Source organism: Cyprinodon tularosa, unplaced genomic scaffold (assembly GCF_016077235.1).
Source record: "Cyprinodon tularosa strain WSP-4 unplaced genomic scaffold, ASM1607723v1 ctg122, whole genome shotgun sequence".
In the NCBI taxonomy this organism is placed as follows: Eukaryota; Metazoa; Chordata; class Actinopteri; order Cyprinodontiformes; family Cyprinodontidae; genus Cyprinodon; species Cyprinodon tularosa.
The window spans coordinates 1,599,732-1,616,375 of record NW_024038026.1 but is presented as its reverse complement, the minus strand read 5'-3'; positions in this window follow the sequence as shown (position 1 = coordinate 1,616,375).

Below are 16,644 nucleotides of genomic sequence, written 5' to 3'. Positions count from 1 at the left end.
TTCTGCACTTATGCTACATAAACTAATATCTTAGTAATTACACAGTTTTATGCAGTTTCTGTTATACATTTGCAAAATAAAACACGTTTATCTTAATAAACACCCTGGAGTGTAGAGCTAGATTGCATGTCAGGTTTTTACTATGGTGACCCTAATTCAACATAACTTCTCAATCATCGTCTCCAATCTTTGATGAATTTCATTTGAGCTCTTATCTCAGCCTGTTGAACACTGGATGGATAAGCAAGCTTTAATGAATAAACACAATCTAGTTTTTCTGGCTCATGATCTAGCTAAGGGGTGCTGAAGTACAGTCCTCAAGAACTACCTTCTTGTAACTTTTAGATGCATCTCTTCTGTAGCACACCTGAATCTAAAGCCTCAATCCCCTCATTTAGCCCAGGAGAGGCGTGGTAACGAGCCACTCATTTGATTCAGGTGTGTTAAAAATGGTTGCATCAAATAGTTGCAGGATAGTAGCTCTTGAGGACTGGACTTGAGCACCCCTGATCTAGTTATTCTTCAATGCCAGTTTAAAATGTCCCTATCGAATCAGTTTTATAATGAAAATAAATACATTTAAGAGTTTTATTTGGACGATTGTTTTTAATAAAATGACTGTGTCCTTTAAAGAGTGTTTAGCTAATGTCTTTATATTCACATTAAAAACCGCTACAGGTGCATGAATGAAAAATCCAACAGGAAAATTTATATTAAATAAATAATCATTACCTGTCTAGGCTTCCAGAACAATAAAACTCACCAGTTTGTAACAATCCTTCTATCCAACATGCGCACAGTTTAAGACACAGTTGTTCACCGTGCAGCACGGTTCTCATTTTTCTACTTTTTTTTTGTTTTTTGCTAAATTCAAGTACATAATGAAGCAAAAGACATAAACAGGGGTCATCAGCACATTCTCTGACATGATGGCTGCAGCCCCTACGTAGATGTGAGGAGCTAAAGGAAATCCGACATCTATTGGAGAAGTGAGAAGGACAGATGTGAAAAATAGATAAAATTTAAGTCAGATTTGTCTTCTTTTGACATTTATTAAGATTTTTTTCATGAGTATGTATGTAGTATGTGTGAGGATAAATCATGAAATGTATAACTATTATATCTTTAGTTAGTATGAATGCAAAAACTGTATAATTAAAGAGTTACAGGGAGAGACAAAGAGTTAAAGGAATGTATACTGTATAACAAGCTTTGGCACACATTTTATTGTGGAAAATGTAGTTGTTTTACTGTGAACAAAAAGTTACGTCTGAAAGGTCTGATGTCTCATTTCTTCCAGAGCAGGACCCTCACCATGGACAAAGCAGGGCTCATGCATATAGCATACTAAACGTATCATGATTAAAAAGCTATTTTGCTTTTTTTTTCATTGTAAGTGGGATCACTTGCATTGAAAGTAAACTAATGGAAGTTTGCACATCGTGCAGATCTGATGTTGTTCTGGTCCTCAATTTACTCATGGGACTTGTGCTGTTTGGATTAACTGAGTGTGCAGCTGTTGCAGCTGTCCAGAGGAATTCCACCCGAAGTTAAGTTATTTTCTCTGTGATATCTCTAACTGACTACTTTAAAACATAGCACCTTCTGCTGCACTTTTCTACTGAGCACTTGTCAGTTTCACACTGTTTTATTTCTGATAGCAAGGAGTAGCTAGCCTAGGCTAGCGCTAGCTTAGCATTGCTATGGCTTCTCTCTCTCCCTCCCTTGACTCTTTTCCAACTCTTCCTTCTTCCTCTCCTCTCTCCTGCTCTCTGTGTCAGATGTTCAGTTATTCCTCTGCCTCCTTTAGTGATAATGGTATGTGTAATAAGTGTAGTATTTTTGTAGCTTTGGAGGCGAGGGTGTCAGAGTTAGAATCCAGGCTTCAGGCTGTTGAACATCCAGGAGTTAAAGTAGGCCCCCCACGTAGCTGTCCTCCAAAAGTGCCTGAGCAGCCAGGCGATTGGGTAACTGTACGCAGAAAGCGTAGTCGTGGATCTCTGCCCACTGGTCACCACCAGCCCGTTCACGTTTCTAACCGGTTTTCCCCACTCAGTGACACACCCACTGAGAAGCCCACTCTGGTGATTGGCAGCTCCATAGTCAGAAACGTGGCATTAGAGACACCAGGGACCATAGTCAAATGTTTGCCGGGGGCCAGAACGGGCGACATCAAATCCTACCTGAAACTACTGGCTAAGGATAAGGTTAAATACAGTAAGATTGTTATTCACGCTGGTGGTAATGACACCCGGTTACGCCGATCGGAGGTCACTAAAATTAGTGTTGCTTCGGTGTGTAAGTTTGCCAAAAAAATGTCGGACTCCGTAATTTTCTCTGGTCCCCTCCCTGATCTGACCAGTGATGACATGTTTAGCCGCATGTCGTCATTCAACCGCTGGTTGTCTAGGTGGTGTCCTGAAAACAAAGTGGGCTACATTAATAATTGGCAATCCTTTTGGGGAAAGCCTGGTCTGATTCGGAGAGACGGCATTCATCCCACTTTGGATGGTGCAGCTCTTCTTTCTAGGAATCTGGCCACATTTATTAGTCCTCCAAAACCCTGACCACCCAGGGTGCAGACCAGGAAGCAGAGTTGTAGTTTAACACACATCTCTGCAGCTTCTCTACTGTTACCCACTCTTTACTCCATCCAGACAGTGTCTTGCCCACAACCAAAATCTAATAAATTAGCAAATATTCCTAAAGGAGTAAATCATGATAATCTAATTAAAATAAAAATAACTCCAATTGGGGAAAAAGTTAAAACAATTAAATGCGGTCTGTTTAACATAAGATCTCTTTCCTCTAAAAGTCTGCTAGTTAATGACTTGATTTGTGATAATCACATTGACTTGTGTTGCCTTACAGAAACCTGGCTGCAGCAAGAGGATTATGTGAGCATAAATGAGGCAACTTCTTCAAGCTATTTAAATTTTCACATACCCAGAAGTTCTGGGCGAGGAGGAGGAGTAGCAGCAATCTTCCAGTCTGACTTACTGATTACTCCCAAAACAGTTAATACCTACAACTCTTTTGAACATTTAACCCTTAATTTCCCTGATCCAAATTTCAAGGCAAGAAAACCTCTTCTTTTTGTAACTTTGTATCGTCCACCAGGTCCTTACTCTGAATTTTTAGATGAGTTTTCAGAGTTCCTTTCTGATTTGGTATTAAAAACTGACAGGGTCATCATAGTGGGAGATTTTAACATCCATGCTGACATTGAAGGTGATAGCTTAAGAGCAGCCTTTAATGCTATCTTAGACACTATTGGCTTTGTTCAAAATGTGAATAGTCCCACACATTCTCATCTTCATACTTTGGATCTTGTGCTGACATACGGCATAGAATGTGAAGAAATAACAGTATTTCCTCACAACCCTGTCCTCTCTGACCACTTTCTAATAACCTTCAGGATTACTTTAACAGAGTTCTCCTCCCCCAAAAGAAGGTTACATTTTAGTAGATCTTTATCAGATAGTGCAGTTATAAATTTTAAAGAATCTGCTTCACTTTCTCTCTCCTCTTTGTCGCTGAGCAGTGCTGCAGAATGCAAAAGCATAGCTTATTCCCCTTCACAGGTTGATGATTTTGTTGATGGGGTTGCTAGTTCTCTGCGTGCTGCCTTAGACAATGCAGCTCCTTTGAAAATGAAAACCGTTAAAAATAGAAAGCTTGCTCCTTGGTTTAATGCAGAGCTGCGTACTTTGAAGCAAAATGCTAGGAAACTGGAGAGAAAATATCGCTCCACAGGCCTGCGGGAGTCCTTCCTAGTCTGGAAAAATGGTTTACTGCTGTATAAGAGGACCCTTTGTAAAGCAAGAGCAGCATACTTCTCCTCATTAATAGAGGAGAATAAGAATAATCCTAGATTTCTTTTTAATACAGTTGCCAAACTCACCCAGAGCCATAGCTCTGTTGAACCGTCCATTCCACCTGCTCTTAGCAGCAATGATTTTATGGGATTCTTTATAAATAAGATTGATCTTATTAAAAATAAGATCATAAGCACTCCTCTATCCGCGATTGTACCTGAGGTAGTCATGGAATCTGAACCGGGTTTAGACTGCTTTGATCCAGTTGAACTCTCTGAATTAGCAAAATTATTGTCTTCATCTAAGCCTTCAACTTGTATGTTAGATCCAGTTCCAACCAGGTTATTTAAGGAGGCATTCCCTTTGATCTCCTCCTCCATTTTAGATGTGATTAATTTATCTCTGTTTCAGGGATATGTACCTAAAGCTTTTAAGGTTGCTGTAATTAAACCTCTGCTTAAGAAACCGTCTCTTGACCCAGATGACTTGGTTAATTATAGACCTATATCCAATCTTCCTTTCTTATCCAAAATTCTTGAGAAAGTAGTTGCCAAGCAAGTTTGCGATCACTTACACCATAATGAACTTTTTGAAGAGTTTCAGTCTGGCTTTAGAGCTCATCATAGCACTGAAACAGCTCTGGTGAAAGTCACTAATGATATTCTCATGGCCTCAGATAATGGACTTGTATCTGTGCTCGTCCTGTTGGATCTTAGTGCTGCATTTGATACAGTTGACCATAATATTCTTTTAGAAAGACTTGAACATTTTGTTGGAATTAAAGGAACAGCATTAGACTGGTTTAAATCTTATCTATCTGATCGATTTCAGTTTGTTCATTTTAATGATAGATCTTCAACATGCTCAAAGGTTACCTGTGGAGTACCACAGGGATCAGTGCTAGGACCAATTCTATTTACTTTATACATGCTCCCAATTGGTAGAATTATTAGACAGCATGGGATTAATTTTCACTGTTATGCTGATGATACCCAGCTATATCTGTCTATAAATCCAGATGAAGCTAACCCATTACATAGATTACAGGCATGTCTTGAAGACATAAAAACCTGGATGACTCTTAACTTTCTGCTTCTGAATGCAGACAAAACAGAAGTTATAGTCTTTGGACCAGAGTCTTTGAAAAATAAGCTGATTAGTCAGTCACTTCATTTGGATGGGATTAAACTGATTTCAGATAATAAAGTAAAAAATCTTGGTGTTGTTTTTGATCAGGACCTGTCATTTAAATCCCATATCAAAGAGGTTTCTAGAATTTCCTTCTTTCATCTGAGGAACATTGCAAAAATTTGAAATCTCCTGTCCAGGGGTGATGCTGAGAAACTAGTCCATGCATTTGTTACTTCAAGGCTGGACTATTGTAATTCTTTACTATCAGGAAGTCCACAAACTGTAGTTAAAAGCCTTCAGCAGATCCAAAATGCTGCAGCCAGAGTTCTAATGAAAATGAAAAAGAGAGATCATATCTCTCCTATCCTGGCTTCTCTTCATTGGCTTCCTGTTAAATCAAGAATAGAATTTAAAATCCTCCTTCTCACATATAAAGCCTTAAATGGCCAAGCTCCATCTTATATCAGAGATCTGATTGTTCCTTATGTTCCTAACAGAGCACTTCGCTCTCAATCTGCAGGTTTACTAGTGGTTCCTAGAATTTCTAAAAGTAGAATGGGAGGCAGATCTTTTAGTTATCAGGCTCCTCTCCTGTGGAACCAACTACCAGTTTTAGTCCGTGAGGCAGACACCCTGTCTACTTTTAAGGCTAGGCTTAAAACTTTCCTTTTTGATAAAGCTTATAGTTAGAGTGGCTCAGGTTATCCTGAGCTATCTCTATAGTTATGCTGCTATAGGCTTAGACTGCTGGAGGACATAGGGACCCCCATTTCATCATTCTGCTTCATTCTCTCTCTGTTCTCCTATTCTGCAGAATCTGTTAGTTCAATCTCTAACCTTCTGCTCTATCTGCTTTTCCTCAGAGTAGCTTTGCCTTGTCTGTTCCTGTTTGGCTGTGACGTCATCCTGGAAAGAAACATCAGCTGTGCTGTGACTGGGTGGATGTGCTTTCTTCGTCCTCTGACATGGGAGCTGGCTCGGAGCTCGTCTGCCTGGCTGTGTGTTTCCTGGACGGGGCCACCTATTACAGCTGCTTTTGTGTCTCTGCTTCCGTCTTCTTGAACCCAGTCGGCCTCGGCAGATGGCCGCTCACACTGAGCCTGGTTCTGCTGGAGGTTTCTTCCTGTTTAAAGGGAGTTTTTCCTCTCCACTGTCGCTACAAGCATGCTTAGTGTGAGGGATTGTATTGAGTCAATGAGTCGATGCAATCAACTGGTTTTCCTTAGATGGAGAACTTTGTATCAATTTGACTTTATGATCTGGTTGAACTGTGAAGTGCCTTGAGATGACATGTGTTGTGAATTTGGCGCTATATAAATAAACTGAATTGAATTGAATTGAATTGCATGTGTCCAGATATAATTAGAGGGAAAATTGCATACTTATTATATTTTTTTTAATAATCACATTGCAGCCATTTCTAAAGACAATGTATAAACATTGTCTTAAGTTTAGACAAAGTTTTTGATTCAGGTTGAGAATGCAGCCAGACAGAGAAAGACAGGGACATAATTCACCTATGTGTAGAGAAAGTGGAATGTAGGCACAAGAAAAAAATATTTGACAGAAGGACCTTTTGTCTTTTTTTTATAGACTAAAATGGTAGTTTTTTATCTGGTGCCTCAGGACAACAATGCGCAGTTAGACCACTGTTGTTTGAACAATAACATCCTCATGGATGAAGATGTGCGGAGATGCATAGTTATCGCCATAATCTTTTTTTATTTTGCTGTTCTATCTACAGTACCATTACTAAAAGAAAATGGATGCACACATATTTATGGGTGTAAAGAACGGGCTCAAAGAGTTAGACTTGTTCCCTCTGACAGTGAAGACAATGAGTTTAAGGAGAAACAATGAGGCAAAGTGAATCTCAGAATCAGGATTGAGGGAGAGTTAAGAGATAAGGGTTTAGTCCATTAAAGTAGAATACTGTATGAAATGAACGTCTGTTTTCATGTTTTTTTTAATACACTATAGGGCCCATTTTCCCCATTCAGAGGAATTGCTTTTTTAGGGTCAGGGGTCACATTGATGACTAAGGTGTGAATTAAATTTAGGTTGGGGTTAGGGTTATGTATACACCTCTAATGGTTAGGGTCAGGGAAGGGTTTTGGTTAGGCTGTAGAAATCAATGTAAGTCAAAGGAAAGGCCACACAAAAATAGCGAGACAAGTTTGTGTGTGTTGGTGGAGGCGTGGTCGAGGGTTGCCGTGGGGGGTAGGGGGCTGGGATTATATTCTCCTACGAGGCGAGGATAATCTTTTGTTGAACTGCTGCATCATGGGGACCAACCGTCCTTATGGAGACCTCCAGCAGGTCCCCTTGGGAGATATTATTGTTTTATGCTACATTCACACCACACGTGCTTGCTGCTTCATTTTGGAAGCTTGTACACATTAAGGTCAGACACGCATCAAGAGCATCTTTGGCGCTTCAAGCAAAGTGTGTCCTGATGCATCTGATTCTTCTGCAGCTCACGTGTTCAGTGTCAGAGAGCAGCTTTGCCATATTTGCTGTGACAAGCTGGTAAAAAGTACTTCTAATATCTTTTTATGTGAGAAACTACACCTCAGAACATCGTCTGTGCAGTCAGTTCACCAAGATTACTGTACAATCCTGCCTCCAAATATTATTTCTCTGTCGGAGCCGCTCAGATCCCCACATACCTGCGGCGAGCTTTCACTGGGAATCCCCAGCAGATGAAGGGTTTCCTGTTAATTTTTGTTGCAGCTGGAAGTAGATATTAGTGTTTTTCAGGTATGTGGTACAATCTGAAGCTTCCAGAATAATAAAAGCGACCATATTTTGCCGGCAGGTTTTGACATTTTAAGTTAATTTAAGCGTTTATAAATTGTTTCAGAGGGGTAATCATAGCGCTCTGCATTAGCAATTCTGTATCTGTCTCCCTGCCTGCCCCTCAGATCAGCTTCTCTGATGTGACGCGTCGAGCAGCAAAAGTTAAATTTTTCTAACACCATCAGCTGCTGCATGTGAAGCGCGTCAGATGCTCAGAAGGCGCTGCTTCAGCTGATCAGATGCGTCAAGATGCGTTGCTGCTGTTCTAGACACGCAGCAGGACCTTTTTATTTATTTATTTTTTTCTGCACTACGACTCGTTTATTGTAAAGTGGGCAGACAGAAAAACGGGTGCAAGAGAGGGGGAGAGACATGCAGCAAAGAACCACAGGCCGGATTCAAACTCTAGTCAGCCACGTTGAGGACTAAAGCCTCCATATATGGGTTGTGCATGCTAACCACTGATGCGTGTCAGCCATAGACTTTGCATGCAAACCAGCTGATTCTGCTGCTTTAATCGCTTGCGGTGTGAACAAGGCATTATGCTTAAGTGTTAGGTTTGAATGAGTTTAAATTGAGTCTAAGGTGTGAATTGAGTTTTGGTTAGGGTTAGGTATGTACCTGTAATGGCTAGGCTACGGGCAACTGTTACGGTTCGGCTGTATAACTCACCCTAAAATAAATGGAGGTCAATGGAAAGTCCCCACCGGAATAGTAAAACCAGTATAGTGTGTGTGTGTGTGTGATGTAGGGTGTATTTATTATATGTCGGGGACCCTTTTCCATAAAATCTTAGCACATGGTTAGATAATGACTAATGTATGTCATATAATGCTCAATGAATTAGAAATTGAGTTTTAAGAAAAAAAATGTTATAATTCCTGTCAGCCATGAAAAACTTTTTTAAATAAATGTACATGGCCAAAAGTAAAGAAGATTAAATGTTGAATGTCAGTGGAAGGAGTCATTGATTTTAAACTGGAATAATTTTAAGGTAAATAAGGAGGTTATTGTAAAAAAAACATTTTTTTTTTACTTTTACAGTCATATTCTATGAATTACAATTCACTTAAAAAGTTTAGTTATTTCAATCAGTCAGTTTACTCAGTGGAGCACTCTTAGATTCATTAAACACAGACCGATGCTTTCAAACCTTTATTTCTGCTATTTCTGATGATTTTCCATTTACAGGTAATAGAATAAAACAACATTTAACATCTGATATATGGGCATGAAAAAAAAAATTTGATATCTTCTTAAAGATTATTAGTTTCAAAAATACTTTTTAAGGGCAGGCGTATATATGTATTAAAATAATACTACAAAAATTTACAAGAAATACATGGAAAACAATGCCTTATTATACATTGAGGAGGAGGATGAAACAACCCTTCTACTGCAGTAATCTAGTTGCTATAAAATTCTAAGCATACCTGTAAAACACTTGGAATATAGATAACATATTTAACTGGATGTATAGCATTGTTGGGGTCGCATATAACACAAAATAAAAACAATTAAGTTATGAATACATCTGATCTAACAAACATCTTGACAAAAAGAAAGAATCACCCTATAGCCTTTTTTAATTGCTGCCGGTTTTCACCTTGGCAAAGACAACGGCACTATAAAGCTGAGTGTCATCAGGGATCTGAGAAAATATTTTTAAAAATTAGTTTGTATTTTTAATATTTGGAAGAATTTGCATGAACTTATATAATAATATCTTACCCATTTTTTGTGCATTATACTAGGGTCTGATTTTGCATTTGAGAGGTCATCATTTAAAAAAAACATAGAATGATTTTTGGTTACCGACAGTGTTTTCATTAATCTAAAAAAAATTACAGCTACTACTCTAAAGAATTAGTAGGATTTCTTACCTTTGAGAAAATTACGCTTTGAGTTTGTGATGTAAATCATTAGGGCAATGAACAACAAAACTGTCGGCATAACGGCGCACAGCACAACAGTCAAAGTCCTCTGTAAGTTAAAATTGAACCAGGGGTCTGGAAATTAATTGAATACAACAGAAGTTATGCAATATTGTATTAATATCAATATCTAATGTTAAATTATAATCATTATAATATTCATATGTACAACAGTTTTTTTCCTACCTTTTATTTCCAATTTGGTTCTGTTTCCAAACAGCATCTGTCCACATTTGGCCACAGCACAGTAATACGTTCCGGCATCAGAGGATGAAGTTATAAACCAGTGAACCCTTGGATGATCTGAACATGAGAGGCTGTCAGCATCAGAGATAACTGAACACCTAAGGGTCACAGAGTCTCCTAGAAGCACTGGAAGGGATGGAAGCTCTTCAACAATCGTAGATATTTTAGCTTCTGGTTCTGTTAAATAGAGAAACAAAAGTTTAGTTTATTCTTAAAAATCAACATAAAATGCATTGAATATCTACATCATCCATTTAAAGTGAGAAATCAACCAGATTACATCAGCAGCACTTTGCTGCCTCAGGAACATATTAGATACTAAAAACTGAGCTTCAACAATGGAATATTTATTTTAATTACCTTCAACACTCAAAAATATTGTAGTTAAAATGGTTTTTCGTAGCTCAATAACTTGTTCGCAGTAGTAGAAAGCGGTATCACTCATTCTTGTTTGCTGTATTTGGAGAAGAAAAGTTCCTGGTTCTTGTTTGGTTATAATATGTGGAGTTCTATTAATGGCGAAGTGGTTAAAAGTGAAAGTTGCTCCTAAAACCTTGGGTGAGTTTCCAACATCAAATTTCATCCAGTAGAGAAAACCTGTCAAATTAGCACTTCGGGGACATGTTAGAGTGACATCTTCTCCAGCGGTCACAGTTTTTGCTGTATATTTTTGTGTATATCCTGAAATACAAATTAAATGCATTTAAAATTTCATATCGAACACCAAAATAATGCAAGATTGACAACAATACTCACCTCCAACAGGAAAGAGGAGAACTGTACATATTATGATCATCATTGTTCTGGTATTTCAGCTGAGGCGTCTAATTAACATTTTTATAAGCTTATTTAATGGGAGGAGCTCATATGGGTGGCCGCTTCTGAAAACAACAAAGTTCTGTCCAACCCTCTTCTATTGAAATATACCACAACTGTGGAAATAATCATACTTCACACATTGTGGGGTCCAGTAACTTTACTGGTGTAGCAGTAAAAATGGTTTCATGTTAATATGTGTCACTGCTAAATATAGCAAATTAAATATAGCAACATGAAGCAGAAATAGAAGAAGATATATCTTGATTTTTTTAATATTGGTTATGTTAATTCAATTTTTTTGTCAGATATTAAATATGTTTTCAATATAAGGAGACCAAAATACAGTGTTTTGTTTTAAACCTTTGAAGACACTGTCAATTTCAATGCAATGTATTAATGATTACATTTTGGCTTAGTGTAGTTATGTCAAATAAAAAACAAATTACAGTGACCTTAATGTTTCCTAGTTCTATTATGATCTGCTGTTTTGTTTAAAAAAATAATCGACTTTTAAGTAGAGTAATATTAATTAACTTTGCATAATCCCTGACCCAAGCAAGTTTTGGTGAAAAAGAACTAAGAAATGGCCTGGAAACCCAACTTTATTCCAGAATTTACAAAAATCTCTAAAATGTATTAACCAGGTCTTGTTTAGAATCTATATACATTTTGCTCTGTGACACCGCCTTTATGCTGTTAGCCTGTATTTCTCTTTTACTTTGATTTGCTGCCACCGTTTGGTGAAAATGTTACACAGGCGATGAGAGACTCAATTAGTCGTGTGTAACAGAGGGCCTTTATTATGTGAAAACAGATCAAGATTACAGAATAATGGCTGCACTGTGCAGACTTAACTGTACAGGTTCGACTATATCTAAACTGAGCTGCTTCTGCACTTATGCTACATAAACTAATATCTCAGTAATTACCCTGTTTTATGCAGTTTCTGTTATTCATTTGCAAAATAAAACATGTTTGTCTTAAAACAAACTCAGAAGCGTAGTTTATCACATTTGTCAATTAATAAAGGTGAATCTGCAGTCTTATGAAGCCTAGTTGGAAGTCCCCCTAAATAAACTGAATTACTTACCCACATTCAATCAGGGCCAATCAGCATAGAACCTCACCTCCTTGAATTTCAATCAGCATTCTAAGTCCAACTTAAAAGACATAAAATCCACACCTCAGTCTCCTACCTAACCGAGCTCCTGCACAGCTGGATTGGATGTCAGGTTTTTACTATGGTGATCCTGATTCAACATAATTTCTCCATCATCGTCTCCAATCTTTGATGGATTTCATTTGGGCTTTTATCTCAGCCTGTTGAATGCTGGATGGACAAGCAAGCTTTAATGAATAAACACAATCTAGTTTTTCTGGCTCATGATCTAGCTAAGGGGTGCTGAAGTACAGTCCCCAAGAGCTACCACCCTGTAACTTTTAGATGCATCTCTTCTGTAGCACACCTGAATCTAAAGCCTCAATCCCCTTATTTAGCCCAGCAGAGGCGTGGTAACGAGCCACTCATTTGATTCAGGTGTGTTAAAAATGGTTGCATCAAATAGTTGCAGGATATTAGCTCTTGAGGACTGGACTTGAGCACCCCTGATCTAGCTACTCTTCAATGCCAGTTTAAAATGTCAGTTTCATAATGAAAATAAATACATTTAAGAGTTGTATTTGGATTAATATTTTTAATAAAATAACTGTCATTTAAAAAGTGTTTAGCTAATGTCCTTATATTCGCAATAAAAACCGCTACAGGTGCATGATGGAAAAATCCAACAGGAAAATTAATTAAATTAATTACCAGTCTAGGCTTCCAGAACAATAAAACTCACCAATGATGCTATCCAACATGCACATAGTTTAAAACACATTTGTTCACCGTGCAGCACGATTCTCTGTTTTCTTTCTTTCTTTTTTTTTTTTTTTTGGTAATTCAAGTACATAACGAAGCAAACCTTAAAAGGGGTCATCAGCACATTCTCTGAGATGATGGCTGCAGCCCTTACGTAGATGTGTGGAGCTACAGGAAATCTGACAGTTTGTAGATATTTAAGCTACATTTCAAGCCCTTTTGCCCTTTTCGGGCCGACTTTCCAGTCCAGCGAGAATTTTTCGGTCAGGATCAAAGAGTTAGACTAATTCCCTCTGACAGTGACGACAATTAGTTTAAGGAGAAACAATGAGGCAAAATAGGACCTCATAATCAGGATTGAGGGAGAGTTATGGCATAAGGGTTTATTTAGTTCATTAAAGTAGAATACTGTATGAAATGAACGTTTGTGTATTCATGTTTTTTTTTTATTTTTTTATACACTATAGGGCCCATTTTCCCCATTAGGGGAATTGCTTTTTTGGGTCAGGGGTCACATTTATGGCTAAGGTGTGAATTAAATTTAAGTTGGGGTTAGGGTTATGTATACACCTGTAATGGTTAGGGTCAGGGTAAGGGTTATGGTTAGGCTGTAGAAATTAATGTAAGTCAAAGGTAAGGCCACACAAAGACAGCGAGAAACGTTTGTGTGTGTGTTGATGGAGGCGCGGGGGGAGGGGTGGGGTTTGTGCGGGGGTTGGGATTATATTCTCCTACGAGAATTTTCAAACTCCAGCAGCTGCTGCCTGTGAAGCGCATCAGATGCTCAGAAGGTGCTGCTTCAGCTGCTCAGATGCATCAAGATGCGCTGCTGCTGCTCTAGCCACGCAGCAGGACCTTTTTATTTTATTTTTTCTGCACTACGGCTCATTTATTGTAAAGTGGGCAGATAGGAAACGGGGTACAAGAGAGGGGGAGAGACATGCGGCAAAGGACCACAGGACGGATTGGAACCCAAGTCAGCCATGTTGAGGACTAAGGCCTCCGTGTATGGGCTGTGCACGCTAACCACTGATGAGTGTCAGCCGTCGACTTTACATGCAAACCAGCTGCTTCTGCTGTTTCAGTCGCATGCGGTGTGAAAAAACATTGGGCTTAAGTTTTAGGTTTTAATTGAGTTTAAATTGAGTCTAAGGTGGGAATTGAGTTTTGGTTGGGTTAGGTATGTACCTGTAATTGTTAGGCTGCGGGTAACTGTTATAGCTCAGCTGTATAACTCACCCACAAATGAATGGAGGCCAATGGAAAGCCCCCACTGGAATAGTAAAACCAGATTAGCATGTGTGTGTGTGTGGTAGGGTGTATTTATTATATGGTGGCAACCCTTTTCCATAAATCTTAGCGCATTGTGGGGATCAACTGGATTTATATATATATATATATATATATATATATATATATATATATATATATATATATATATATATATATATATATATATATATATATATATATATATATATATATATATATATATATATATATATATATATAATTAGTTTATATATATATATATTATATATATATATATATAAACAAACTTTATATTTTTAATATATAAATATAAAATTAGCTTATTGATTTAATTATTATTATTTGTCCTTTAGTTTTCTTTAGGAGAGGTTTGTCGCTCCAGGTAATGACTAATATATGTGTATATAATGTGTGTCATATAATGCTCGATGAATTAGAAATTGAGTGTTAAGAACATTTTTTAGAATTCTTGTCACCCATGAAAAAGAAAATTAAATGTTAAATGTCAGTGGAAGGAGTCATTGATTTTAAACTGGAATACTTTTAAAGTAAATAAATTCAGAAGGTTATTGTAAATAACTATTTTTTTTTACTTTTACAGTCATATTTAATGAATTAAAATACACTTAAAAAGTTTAGTTATTTCAATTAGTCAGTTTACTCAGTTGAGCACTTTCAGATTCATTAAACACAGACCGATGCTTTCAAACCTTTATTTCTGCTATTTCTGATGATTTTCAATTTACAGATAACAGAATAAAACAACATTTAACCACAGCACTTAAAATCCGATATATGGGCATGATCAAAGATAGATTTAATATTTTCTTAAGGATTATTAGTTTCAAACATACTTTTTTGGGCAGGCATATATGTATTAAAATAATACTACAAAAATTTACAAGGAATGCATGGAAAATAATGCCTTATTGTATATTCAGGATGAGGATGAACAACCTCTCTTAGCCAATCTGTTAATCTAGCAGCTCTGGGATTCTAAAGCATACCTGTAAAACACTTGGAATATAGAACACATATTTAACTGGACATATAGCATTGTTGGGGTCGCATATAACACAAAATAAAAACAATTAAGGTATGAATACATCTGATCTAACAAACATCTTGACATAAAGAAAGAATCACCCTATAGCCTTCTTACTTGCTGCCGGTTTTCACCCTGGCAAAGACAACGACACTATAAAGCTGAGTGTCATCAGGGATCTGAGAAAATATTTTTACAATTAGTTTGTATTTTTAATATTTGGAAGAATTTGCATGAACTTATATAATAATATCTTACCCATTTTTTGTGAATTATACTGGGGTCTGATTTTGCATTTGTGAGGTGATTATTTAAAAAACATAGACAGATATTTGGTTACCCACAGTGCTGTCATTAATCCAAACTACTACTTTAAAAAATGTGTAATATTTCTTACCTTTGAGAAAGTTGCGCTTTGAGTTTGTGATGTAAATCATTAGGGCGATGAACAACAAAACTGTCGGCATAACGGCACACAGCACAACAGTCAAAGTCCTCTGCAAGTCCAAATCTGACCAGGGGTCTGGAAAATAATTGAACACGACAGACGTTAGGCAATATTTTATTAATATCAATATCTAATGTTAGATTATAATCATTATAACATTCATATGTAAGGCTTAAAAAAAATAAATTCATGATTATTATATTTATGATAATTATGAAAAAGTAACATGTAAAATGCACAACTGTTTTTTTTTTTTACCTTTTATTTGCAGTTTTGTTCTGTTTCCAAATAGCATCTGTCCACATTTGGCCACAGCACAGTGATACGTTCCAGCATCAGAGGACCTGATATTGCTCCATGAGAAGCTGTAGAGACATTTCATTGCAGATGGAGCTCCAGGAAGCTGCTCACACTTATCACCAGTGTTTCCATGAACATAAATCACATTGGGTTGAGATTCATCAGATGAAGTTTTAAACCAGTGAACCCTTGGATGACCTGAACATGAGAGGCTGTCAGCATCAGAGATAACTGAACACTGAAGGGTTACAGAGTCTCCTAGAAGCACTGGATGGGATGGGAGCTCTTCATCAATCGGAGTCATTTTAGTGTCTGGTTCTGTTAAAGAAACAAAAGTTTAGTTTATTCTTAAAAGTCAACATAAAATGCATTGAATATGTACATCATCTATTTAAAGTGAGAAATCAAACCAGATTACATCAGCAGCACTTTGCTGCGTCAGGAAGATATTAGATACTAAAAACTGAGCTTCAACAGGAGAATAATTATTTTAATTACCTTCAACACTCAAAAAAATTGTAGTTAAAATGGTTTTTCGTAGCTCAATAACTTGTTCGCAGTAGTAGAAAGCGGTATCACTCATTCTTGTTTGCTGTATTTGGAGAAGAAAAGTTCCTGGTTCTTGTTTGGTTATAATATGTGGAGTTCTATTAATAATGATGTGGTTAAAAGTGTAAGTTGCTCCTAAAACCTTGGGTGAGTTTCCAACATCAGATTTCATCCAGTAGAGAAAACCTGTCAAATTAGCACTTCGGGGGCATGTTAGAGTGACATCTTCTCCAGCGGTCACAGTTTTTGCTGTATATTTTAGTGTACATCCTGAAATACAAATTAAATGCATTTAAAATCTCATATTAAACACAAAAATAATGTAAGATTGACAACAATACTCACCTCCAACAGGAAAGAAGAGAACTGTACATATTATGATCATCATTGTTCTGGTATTTCAGCTGAGGCGTCTAATTTAC